A 13,275-nucleotide genomic window follows, 5' to 3' on the forward strand; every position below is an offset into this window, starting at 1 on the left:
GCGTCACATTTATGTGCATGGAGGAATAAGTCTTTCTTCATTGTTGTCTAGTAGTATCCTATCTTTAATTCCGTGGAACATACGGATCTTCCCCTAGTGTGGTTGCCGTAGTCCCCTTCGTGGATGTCCTTCAGGACTTCTGCGACTTCATGATCTTTTAAACACTTGAGATATGGTCCTACCACATATTTTTTTTATACATTTTACCTTATATTATAATGAACCTCGATATCCTTGTTTTGAATGCTCTCTCGCTTTTTTTTGTTCCTTAAGGACTGTTCCATTTTGGAGGTATTCCATGAGGGGTTGAATCCAGGATCCTGAGGTTAGAAAAGGATTCTGAATGTTAGGATTCTAAGTTTGGGTCGTCAAGTCATGATCCTTGGTCGTGGAGAAGTCGGCAATCTCCTCATGATCGCCAGGCTTTCATAGTCCCTTGGTGGGATCCTTGATTTCCAGGATCAATACGCTGGCTATAGGGATCTTGGTCTCCAACGGGAACCTTAACAAAGATCCTAGATGGGCCAAAGCATCTGCTTCAGCATTGTCTTCTCTAGGAACCTCGTTTAGGCTAAATGTTCTGAACGCCGATGCAAAGTTTTTGAGGATTTGGGGATATAGAGTTAGCTTCTCTCCTTTCACTGAGTAGGATCCATTAAAATGGTTAGTTAGTAGCAAAGAGTCGACGAATGCCTAAAGATCCTTGATTTGAAGATCCTTAACTAACTATAGTCCCATGATTAATGCCTCATATTCTACTTCGTTGTTGGTTGCATTGAATTCATAGAGGATTGCATAGGGTAGGATGTTCCCATATGGCGATTTTAGTATGATCCCCAAGCCAATTCCTCTTTGGTTCAATGCTCCATCTATTAATAGCGTCCATCTTCCCATGTTTTCCTCTTCTAGAAGTTTTTGGCTTCTATGTCGACTTCAGCTCTTAGATCATCACTAAAGTCAACTACAAAATCTACCAATACTGGGGACTTTATAGCAGATCCCGGTGCGTACTTTATGTCATATGTTCTCAATTTCACAAACGATTTCGCCATTCTTACTGACATTTCTAGTTTTCTCATGACATTCTTAATCGAATAGTTAGTTCTTAAAATTATTGGGTGCATTTCAAAATAATGTCTTAATATAGTTAAAGTTGTTACCAATGCAAGTATAAGCGCTCCAAGATGAGAGTACCTGGTCTCAGGATCCATGAGACTTTTACTTACGTAGTATATGCGATGTTGGTTGCCATCCAGATCCTTGGCTAGTACAATTGGTCAAAAATTACACAAGTACTAATCAACCAAATTGAATGAGAGGTTGTGATGGTCAGATTGTGTAATAGCAAATGGTAAAAGAAAGTGACATAATGGTTTACAAGGAAAGCCCTTGATCCTTGCTAGGATCTCCGGCATAAAACCTTAGGAGGTTATAATGATCACCTGCCTTGATGATTTTATTGATATAAAATGAAGATTACAGTGAGTTCTTTGTAAGAATGAGTAAAGAATTTCGTAGAGTAAGCTTAGATTAAAAAACAGTGTGTCGTGTGCAGATTACAAGTGTCAATTTATAGTCTAAACCAGCCAACAAGATGTTCGATATTTACGGGATCCTCTATGACTAGCTTCATGAGCGTTATTTGACCAAGTACTTCTGCAGATTACAAGTGTCAATATATAGTCTTTAGCATAGTTGAGATGATTCTTCGTTAAGAATTGGTCTTTCGTTGAGTACATCTGCACACGAGTTAGTTATAGACCAAATATGACCGTTATATAAACATTAATAAATAGAAATACGGTAATTAGTCGGGATCCTGAGGTAGTCGAGGATCCTGGATATTTGAGGATCCTAGCCCTAATAATTGCCCCCAAGTTATTCCTGAAAATATAGGGATTAGTTTCGTACATATTAAAGGAATAACTTAAAGTAAATAGATAAAAGGAGAGAGAATAGTAGTTTTCAGTCTTAACCCATAACGACTAGGTAATTTGAAATCCAACAGATAGGTTACTAGCCGTTAATAGTTAAATCATATTTATTGGTCCAATATAAATACGAGGGTTCGGCTCCATAATCTCCCATCCGTTCTTCTTTGCTTTTCTTGTGCTATGTTGCAATTAGAAGGTAATTTTTCTTCTAGGCTTTTATTCTTTCTACCATGGATCGAAAAATGGTTGTCTCTCGTAAAAGCATCTTGGCCCTTCCCAACGATGATTTTATCGACCATGGTATCCTCTCTTATGATGAGACATGCTTTTTTGGCAATGATGACATTGAATCATTAAGACTAAATGGGGCCTTTCCTCCCAACGTTGTTTTTAGGCCCTTCGATCCCCTTACTCAGCCTGATTTTGTCTCTCCCACTTGGGTGTGCTGTCCTGAGTACCCTTTCTCCTTAGGCTTGACATACCCTTTCCCCGGGATCGTTTCAATATTTTTTAGGGCGAATTTGATTTCTTATATCCAGGCCATGCCAATTATCTGGAGGATCCTATATTGGGTCGACCAGATAAATTAATCAAAAGGTCTTGACATAGGCCTTTCTGAGTTGGCTTGCGTATACGATCTCACAATCTTTGGGAATTCTCGTTTCCTCCACAAGATCAAAACTCAGAGATCTTCTCTAATCTTGAAAACCAAGCACACTGAAGGAGCTTGGAAAAGGAGATACCTCTTTGTGAGACATGATTCTGTTCCCAATGAGGATCTCTTACCCACATATTGGGTTAAGAAGGGTAGGATTTCAATGATTTTCCTTGTGATCTTGAAATCTTATTCTTATTTTGTTTGTTTCTTTGTAGCCTTCAAGTTCGAGGAACTTGTTCCTGTCGCTGAGGATTCTGAAGAGAAAATTGAGAAGTTTTTGGCCTTGTCTGAAGTCGAGAGATCCTTCCGATTCGATTAAGCCATCCCGAAGGAAACCTCCTCCACTACTGACCTCATGTTGACAGGTAGGGATCCTTAATTTTTTTTCCTTTTTGTTGTGAGGATTCTTAATAATCTTTTGTTATATACAGGATCCAAGGTCACTCGCTCCAGTGCTTGCTTCACTCTTATAGATCTTGATACGGCTATGTCAAGAGATTAGATGGTGGTGAAGAAGGAGAAGATTTTGTTCTCTCTTCCTCCTAAAAGGTCGACCGTGGATTTAACAGTGAAAACTCTAGGATCCCAGAAGAGGAAAAATGCTGAATCCACATGTTTATATTTAGAGAGCCTTAGAGCTGAGGAAACGCTCCAGAAGTTAGTCTCTTTCTCTCAGGCTGTAAGTGTTGATTTCACTCTTGCTTCATTTTTCATTTTGTTTTTCGCTGACTTACTATATCTTTGTCATAGGTCTCTGATCATGTTTCCGTTGATCTAAAGATTCGGGCGGAGAGGGCTGAACAAGCCCTTTAGGGACAAGAGAAGATTAGGAAGACGACCAACGAGGATCTTCTGAGGAGGGTGGAGCTGCTTATCAAGGAGAAGGCTGAGAGAGAGGATGAGCACATACACGAGAAGGATGAAATGATCTCCGATGCAAAGGTCAGTGTAGTGGTGGCCGTTTGGGAGACCAAGATCCGTCTTGATAAGGATCTTAAAAATACAGGATCCTGGGACATGGTTGGTTGGCACGAGGCATTGGCTAAATTAACAAGGAAGCCAGTCAGGATCCTGTACTGCGGTTGGTCGGGGGGGGGGGGGGAAGGGGAAGAGAAGAAGGTCGATGACAACCAGGCTAAGGTCTAGGCCTTTTTAGCTGATTAGGGTAGCATAATCTTTTGACGCATGAGATTTGTAAGGCTGTAGGACTTTTTTCTTTTAATATAATGGTTGATCGTTCTTTCATCATTCTACGTTTCCTACATAATACAATACGAAGGTCATTGCATAGTTAGGATCCTAAAAAAAGTGAATAATTCTTAAGACAAAATGGGCCGATAAGGATTAAAAAATAACAATAGCTAACTTTTTTAAATAATCTAAAAGTTTCTTTTAGAAGTTTAATGATTAACTTTCAAGTCTTAAGAGTTTTTAATATTCTTTTAAAACTTCTTTAAATATATCAAAACAAGGGATGACTCCGAAGTGACGAAAGTTCATAAGTCAGCGATTGGTTTAGGATCCTTGATTTCACTTAAAACTTCAAAGTTAAGGAAAGATGGAACCTGGTTGTCTTCGACTTTATCTTTAAGCTTCATGAGTCTTTGAATTCTAGAATTTACTGAGGATAAATTCCAACTTAGGAGAGAACTTTAGTTCACTGTCGAGAATAAGGCTCCTTACCAACGAAGGTTGATGAGGATCCTTAAGGGCAAGGATCCTTACTGTCAGTGATCCTTAAAAATAAGGATCTTAGAACTCATATGGAAAATTTACCTTTAGGATAACCTGTTTAGATTATAGACTTTGACAAAATAGATATCATGTAAACATTATATTCTAGGGAGGATCCCAACCTGTGATACAATTCGTGGGAGAGATCCTTATTTAAAATAATATGAAAATGTTACAATTTGATTGTATTATCTGGGGAAAATCCTATGATAACATGAAGCTCTTATGTAATTTCTGGTGTAAGATCCCAATCTTTGATAACTTGAAAATGCTCTAAACCTTAAGTAATCACTGGGGTGGAATCCCAATTTCTGGATAACACAAAAATGTTATAAGCCTTAAGTAATCACCGGGGTAGGATCCCAAATTCTGGATAACATGAAAATGTTATAAAGCTTAAGGATCTCAACTTGTGTTCAAATATAAGAGGGTTGCCAAGCCAATGAATCGTGAAATGTTCCCCTTACCAATATCTCATAGTTAGATAACATACATCCAGGCGAGGTATGTAAACCTTTGTTCATGTGAAAGAGGTAATTAGCTCTTTAAACCTTAGAGGGGATTAAGTATCCTTAAGTGCGGGAGAGATGATCAGTCTCTAGCTTGTGTACATGATAATATAGAGATTACATCGTTAAATATAATGGAGTTTACAAAGTATTATGATCTTCATGTGTCTAGATCCTTGTGTTTCAGGGTGTTCAAACTTGAGGATCATGATGTTCTAGGATCTTCGATTGTGAGGATCTTGATGCTTCAGTGTCACACCTCCAAACCGGAACGGCGGAAACGTTCGGGGGTGGATTACTTCATGTAGTACAGTAACAATTGAATACATAGTAAAGAAAGCAATATAACCATCATATATATAATTGAAAGTTTACATTGTTAAAAGGTACATGTTCAAAACCAATTACAATATGATGCCAAAATATGAATTTAAACTGGCGCCGCAGTGTTCCTTCTTCAAAAGCTGTTTGTTACCTGTAATTACTAAATCCCTGGGACATACAAGTAGTTTTGAAAGAGTAGATCAACATTTAAGCTGGTGAATTTCATAGGTATTAAATGACAATGTTTGTATGAACTAAAATGAAATGTTTTGTTTTTGTTTGTTTGTTCCTAGAAAATCCCATATTTTATACTAGTATAAATGTAGCCTTCTATCAAGACCAATGTTTGTTTCTAGAAAATTGATGTTTTTCCGTATGTGGGTAGTGGTATAAGTTGCTATATCAGTACCAATCATTCCAAGAGTCCAGAGTTCGTGCTCGAGTTTTTGAATCTCTCCTCGTGGACAGTATTCTCTCATCAGCATGATTTTTAAGCTCTCCCAGCTTATTGCATTCGCCACTATCAGAGTAAGTACCTTAATGTGGCCATTCCAGCAAGTTAAAGCCCTATCAGTAAGCGTGAAAGTGGCAAACTTAACTTTGCTGTGCTCGGGACTGGAGCAGATTTCAAAGACTGATTCTGTCCTTTCAATCCACTACCTCAAAATCATCACACCACCAGTTCCATTAAACATCCAGGTTTTTTTAGCAATGTAATGGTCTAGGGTAACCTTTGTAACCCGTTTGGAAATAATAAGATTGTATTATTTGAGTATTTTGTGTTTTGTGCTTAATTGCTTAATTATGTGGTTTGATTAATTAAGAATAAAAATAAGCGTCAAAATTTAAGTGTAAAATAAACTTGATATCTTTAGATAATGTTGTAGTAGTTGAAACTAGGTTTCCGAATATATATAGAACGCCCAAATCTGACTTCGTATGAGGAAGTTATGATTTATCGAAGTTTCGGCTTGGCGGTATGCAGCCTGTTATACTCGATTTGAGATCGAGCGGTTTTTAGCCGAAGCAATCTAAACGAGGATCGAAGGTCTCGTTGTTGGTATCGAAGCGATGAAAAGTTAGGCGAGAACGAACGTCAAACGAACAAGTTATGAATTTATAACGAAGTTTTTCTGTCCCGGCCTATTAAAAATAAATAATAAAAATAAAGTTAAAATTAGCCGACGGAGTTTAAACGAAAGTTGTAGAGCGTAGTCTCACCTTTGCGTGGATACGAAGAACGTCGAAAACGGAGTTCGTATGAAAAAGATATGAATTTCCGAAGTTATAAAATAATTTATATTTAAATTTAATTGGAAAATTCGGCATTATCCGAAGAGGAGTCATCGGACTCATCCGAAGTACGCCCCGCGTACTCGTCTATGGAAAAGCTTGCAAATTCTTACGTGAAGGAAATTGTGAGGCTTCACGGTGTTCCGTTAACGATTGTATCGGATCGTGATAGCCGTTTCACCTCAAGGTTTTGGAAAAGTCTACAAGAGGAAATGGGTACCAAGTTGTGTTTAAGTACAACTTACCATCCGCAGACTGATGGTCAAAGTGAAAGAACGATACAAACACTTGAAGATATGCTGAGAGCATGTACCTTGGAATTCCTAAGTAATTGGGATGAACATTTACCATTGGTAGAATTTTCCTATAATAATAGTTTTCACTCGAGCATTAAGATGGCACCTTATCAAGCTTTGTATGGACATAAGTGTTGTACGCCGTCTTGTTGGCTTGAGGCTGTGGAAAAGCAGTTTATGGGACCGGAGATGGTTCATCAAACTGCTGAAAAGTTGAAAATAATTAGGGAAAGAATGTTAGCAGCTCAGGATCGTCAAAAGAGCTATGCTAACAAAAAGCGAAGACCGATGACTTTTGAGGTTGGAGATTCGGTTTTGCTTAAAGTCTCTCCATGGAAGGGACTTATAAGATTTGGAAAAAGGGGAAAGTTGAGTCCAAGGTTTATTGGACCATTTAAAGTTCTTCAGAGGGTTGGAAACCAAGCTTACAAGCTCGAATTACCCGAAGAACTGAATGGAATTCACAACACTTTTCATGTGTGTTATTTGAGGAAGTTCACGGGAGAAGTTCCTGATATAATTCCAATTTCTGAATTGAGAATTGATGAGTACAAAAGGTTGATTGAAGAACCAGAGGCAATTGTTGACCGAAAGATTAAGAAGTTGTGATGCAAAATGGTTGGGTTAGTGCTTGTCCGATGGAAACACACGAATGGGCCGAATCTCACCAGGGAGACGGAGAGTGACATGTTGAGTCGCTATCCGCATTTGTTTGTTGATGTGTGATTCCGGGGACGGAATCATTCTAAGGTGGAGAGAATTGTAACGCCTGTGTTTCCGGGCTTGCCATTTTTAGCAGTATAATGGTCTAGGTTAACCATTGTAACCCGTTTGGAAATAATAAGATTGTATTATTTGAGTATTATGTGTTTTGTGCTTAATTGCTTAATTATGTGGTTTGATTAATTAAGAATAAAAATAAGCATCAAAATTTAAGTGTAAAATAAACTTGATATCTTTGGATAATGTTGTAGTAGTTGAAACTAGGTTTCCGAATATATATAGAACGCCCAAATCTGACTTCGTATGAGGAAGTTATGATTTATCGAAGTTTCGGCTTAGCGGTATGCAACCTGTTATACTCGATTTGAGATCGAGCGGTTTTTAGCCGAAGCAATCTAAACGAGGTTCGAAGGTCTCGTTGTTGGTATCGAAGCGATGAAAAGTTAGACGAGAACGGACGTTAAACGAAGAAGTTATGAATTTATAACGAAGTTTTTTTTGTCCCGGCCTATTAAAAATAAATAATAAAAATAAAGTTAAAATTAGCCGATGGAGTCTAAACGAAAGTTGTAGAGCGTAGTCTCACCTTCGCGTGGATATAAAGAACATCGAAAATGGGTTCGTATGAAGAAGATATGAATTTCCGAAGTTTATTAAATAATTTATATTTAAATTAAATGGAAAATCCGGCATTATCCGAAGAGGAGTCATCGAACTCATCCGAAGTACACCCCGCGTACTCGTGTACGCCCCGCGTACACCGAGGATGTCGACACTCGCACTCGAGGACTTCGGATACGTAAGCAGTGACGATTTCGGACCAGTAAGCCCTGCGTACTGGCGTACGCCCCGCATACTCCGAGGCTCCAGCCTCCTATAAATAGGATGCGAGGGCAGCCGAGTTCTTTTGCTCTTTTCTCTCTTTTCTCTCCGGTTTTGCATCGATTTTGCGTGCCATAAATACCCTGAAGCCCCAGTATTATTCTCGAGCCCCGAAGCAAGTCCCGAGATCCACAAGATCCCAAGAAGTGCGATTCCCGAGCCGAAGCTCTGCCCGCGAGAAGTTCGATTTTTGTAGAGATCTTCTAGATCTGTTGAGGATTACTACTTCTGCAAGTCGTAGTGCTGTCCGATCATCTTTTGATCAAGTGAGTGTATACTACCTTTCATAAACACGATAATAATACAAGTATGGTTTGAGTGTATTCAGTATATTGTTGTTTATATGTGTGAATGTGTATTCACTTTCTTCTAACTCATAGATATGATTTATTCTTTATGAGATATGTGTTATGTGTGTGTGTGCCTCATCTGTTATGTGAAATATGTGTTGATTAAAGCATGCTATACAGGTTTTAAACTATGTATAAAAATGTATATTTTTATCTACTAATATGTTGGGTAGAACATGGGTAGATAGTTGGTGTGTAATAAACAGATGAAAGGCCTCGTTGTTGTTTGATCTGTTCATCTAGCGGAGTTTAGATGACGACCACGGACTTTTCTAGATAGTCTTGTGGAAACATTAGCAGGTTCGCCACCTGTAGGTGTTAATGAACTTGGGTGTTCATTCGCTGTACTCCATCCCCCTCATGGTTGCCTTATTTGACTTATATTGCTGAGGAACCCCCGAAGCATGTGTTGTCGCCCCGATGAAATATTATTAGACTAGGTCCCTTATGTTAGTTGTCTTAGGGACATAAAGTGAGAATAACGGGAATAGGTAATTGGGTTATTGTTGGTTGGTGAAAATTAAATATGATTATTTATTGTGGGTTGAAAACCCTATATGCTCACGAGGCTCCCAAGCCTGACCCACTCAGTTTTATTTGTATTACAGGAAGTGGCGCAAGGGCATAAGATGGATGAACCATCAAGTTGTTTTGTTAACAAGTCTGTATATGTATATATCTGTTGAATGACTTGTAATGTTATCGTTTATGCTTATTGGTCTGTATCGGAACATGACACCCCGAGTTTTGATTATATAATGAAAAATACGTTTCTTTTATGAAATGCTTTGGTAAACATTGTTTTATCATGTTTTGTTTTTGGGAACAAATTCCGCAACTCTTTCAAATCAAAAGGATTTACTCTGAAATTATTTTAAAAGCATAAATAAAAATCGGTCTTTTCTGGCCGAGATTTTGGGGATGTCACAGTTTGGCATTCGTAAAGTCTTTATAGGTGCACTCTCGGGGTTGCCCATGACTCTCACCATGGTTGGAAGGAAGTGTGTCAATTCACGAACCAGTAGTAACAGGGGTATTGATTTGTGACATGATAGCCGCTACAACTGCTGTGACTGCTGCTTGGAACATGGCAACATCAAATTGAGGAGGTGGAGGCGGTGGTGGTATTAGTGCTTCCCCAACGTTGTTTCATCTCCGGTTTCTACGCGGAGGCATCCTTCAACTACAGGTTGAGAAGATAAAGATAAGAATTCCATAGCATAGAAAATGAATGTGCCTTATGAACTAAATCGCTATAGATCAACAACAGATGATAGTATGAGTTTCAAAGATATAAGAATGGAAGTTATTCGTAAATCCGAATATATGAAACAAGCGTATGGTTTCTCTATAATGTTTTGAGGATTGAACGAAATACTCAATGTAGTAATAATAGCGTGCCAATTTTATTAATATAATAGTTGATACAACGATCACGAAAATTTGACCCCTATAAGGGTCTCTGGTTACAAAGTCTAAGAAAAATAAAACTTTTAGCTGAGGTCCTAACTTATAACAAAATTTGGGATTTTGGCAAGCACTACTTGCGACGTAGGTTGCGCTTGGAGCTTGACTCTGCATCCGATTGCTTTGATTCCATAAGACGCCTATCGAAGGCGGCTTGTTGTTCCCTAAATTCGGAGAGGGCCGCAATCATTTGCACTTGGAATGCTTCGATTTGGAGTTGGGCATTGTCCTGAGCTCTGTCCAGCCTATGGATGTTGGAAGTGTGAACTTGTACTTCCACGTTGACTTCCCGAATCCGGCTAGCTTGAACTCCGGATTAGTAGGACTGGTTGGCTAGTTTTCCCACCATGACTGGGAGTGCTCGATCGGCTGAACCTCTACCGCGGACATCATAGAAATCTCGACACATGCCGTAGGGAGGTCGTAGACTTTGTTGTAGGCTCCATTGGTGGAGGCGACGTCCCCAAACGGGAGTCGATCCTTGAAAGTTTCTCACGAAGACGGGAGGTTGTGCGGGTTGGGGGTTGATTACTTCCGGCTCTGAGTCAGTACCGAAGTCCTCCTCTTCATCCAATTCTATGGGTTCTTCGTCCTCCTCGGGATCCTCTTTGATCCATCCCCCGTTGCCTTGTTTGGGATAGCAGGAGTCGCCGGGGTGGTGAAATCCAGCCATTTGACTGTACGAGAATAGGGTTATAAGAATTGAATAAAATTTGGACTATGTAAGACTAAACATGTAAGTTAAGCTATTTTATGTAACAAATACTCCTATAGTATTTAAATTCATGTGTTTGATTCTTGTGATGTTTTGGTAAGTTTTGACTTGTTGCTCACTACGAGCATTCCTCAAGATACATTGGTCCGATCTCAGATAAATATAGTTGATCATGCTATATTTGGCCCAAATCTTATTACATATATCGAGTCTTAATCGTAGTGTCCAACTTGTCTAAATACTTCTTGTATAGTTATAATCATGAAAATAAGTTGTTGTATGCATGTATTTGTACTTAAATGAACTAACAGTGTAAGTTAAACGAAACGCGACTTAGGCGTAAAACAAAAAAATGTTTTGTCAGAGAGTATTAGTCCCTTAAGCATTTATAGTTTGTATATCTTATGTGGTTTGATATACTTAGTTCACTTTAAACATTGCTCTGATACCAATCTGTCACACCCCCAAACCGGAACGGTGGAAACGTTTGGGGGCGGATGACTTCATGTAGTACAGTAACAATTGAATACATAGTAAAGAAAGCAATATAACCATCATATATATAATTGAAAGTTTACATTGTTAAAAGGTACATGTTCAAAACCAATTACAATATGATACCAAAATATAAATTTAAACTGGCGCCGTAGCGTCCCTTCTTCAAAAGCTGTTTGTTACCTATAATTACTGAATCCCTGGGACATACAAGTAGTTTTGAAAGAGTAGATCAACATTTAAGCTGGTGAGTTTCATAAGTATTAAATGACAATGTTTGTATGAACTAAAATGAAATGTTTTGTTTTTGTTTGTTTGTTCCTAGAAAATCCCATTTTTTCTACTAGTATAAATGTAGCCTTCTATCAAGACCAATGTTTGTTTCTAGAAAATTGATGTTTTTCCATATGTGGGTAGTGGTTTAGAAGTTCCAAAGTTGTATCACAATACGGTTTTTTGTCACACCCCAAAACCGAGAACGGCGGAAACATTCTGCGGCGGAGGACGTCATGTATGTATCACAACAATGTGAAGTAGTAAACAAGCAACAACATCGTCCATTGCATTAATAGTAATAGTTTAATACATGTGTGTTCTTTCATAGTAATAAGACATTACAATAATTAATCAAAAATAAAACACGAGTGTTGACTGCTCCGTCTTCGCAAAACCTGATCATCGTACCTGTCTACTGGTGACCTGAGAATACAAGTTATTCTGAAAGTGTAGATAAGCATTTAAGCTAGTGAGTTCATAAGTATTTAATGTCATTGTTCGTATAAGTTTGATGATAACATTTGAAATCGTTCAATGTAATTGTTTGTATATGTTTTGAAAACTCCTAGAAAATCCCATATTTTCTACTAGTAAAAAAAGTAGTCTGCTACCAAGACCTGAATGTTTTGAAAGTAGTCTTCTACCAAGACTTGTATGTTTTGCTGTAACAAAGATGGTTTTCCCCTTTATGACTACTATTAACAATATATATAGTCTACTTCATCGTTTACGTGAATGTATCATAAAATAAAAGTAATAGGGAAAATATAGCCATATAAGTATTATCCTTTGGTATTAGGATAAACACAACATCGCGACTGCCGAAACGTTCTCACCGTGAATATCCGTAGATGTTCATTTTCCTATGTAGCTAACAGAAGATGGAAGGAATGGTTAGTTCCTTAAATGTCTTCCTAGTATAATTATTAACCATAGACATCAGGAGATGTGTCATTATCCTCTGTAGCTAACAGTGGCTATAGGAATGGTTAGTCCCACAAAGTATCCTTTGGTACTAGGATATAAAGTCCAATCTATCTCGTCGATTATGTGATTGTATCACAAGGTAAAATTAAGAAGGAGAACTATATAACAGTATCTACACATATAATATGTAATAGTAACTCATCATATATTATCTACGTAAACGTATTCATGTAAACGCATCTATGTAAACGTATTCATGTAAGCGTATCTATGTAAACGTATTCATGTAAGCGGAGATCTTTGTAAGAGTATCCCTATAAGTATATCCATGTAAGAGGAATCTATGTAAGAGTATCCCTTCATATAGCATGTAGTCTAGACTCACGAATGAACTGACTCTGGTGTAATTTCTTGTAATAAGAATAATGTTTTGTATCCTCTAAACTATTCCTATAATAGTTTACTAGAATGTAATTGATGAGCGTCCAAGTAGGTTTATACACTCTTGCTACCCAAGAGTGTCAGAATTGAATTGGATGATGGAACATTTAAGACTATATATGTACATATGATATATAACTAATATTTAAACGACTTTCGGACGAGTACCCAATATCCCATCAGACCACATCCAAATCGAGGAAAAGGAAACAAGGTGGATAGCCTTCCTAAGTCTTTTAAACATTTCTTAT

The sequence above is a fragment of the Lactuca serriola genome, chromosome 7, assembly GCF_051521515.1.
Source record: "Lactuca serriola cultivar US96UC23 chromosome 7, Lser_US96UC23_V15, whole genome shotgun sequence".
Lineage (NCBI taxonomy): Eukaryota > Viridiplantae > Streptophyta > Magnoliopsida > Asterales > Asteraceae > Lactuca > Lactuca serriola.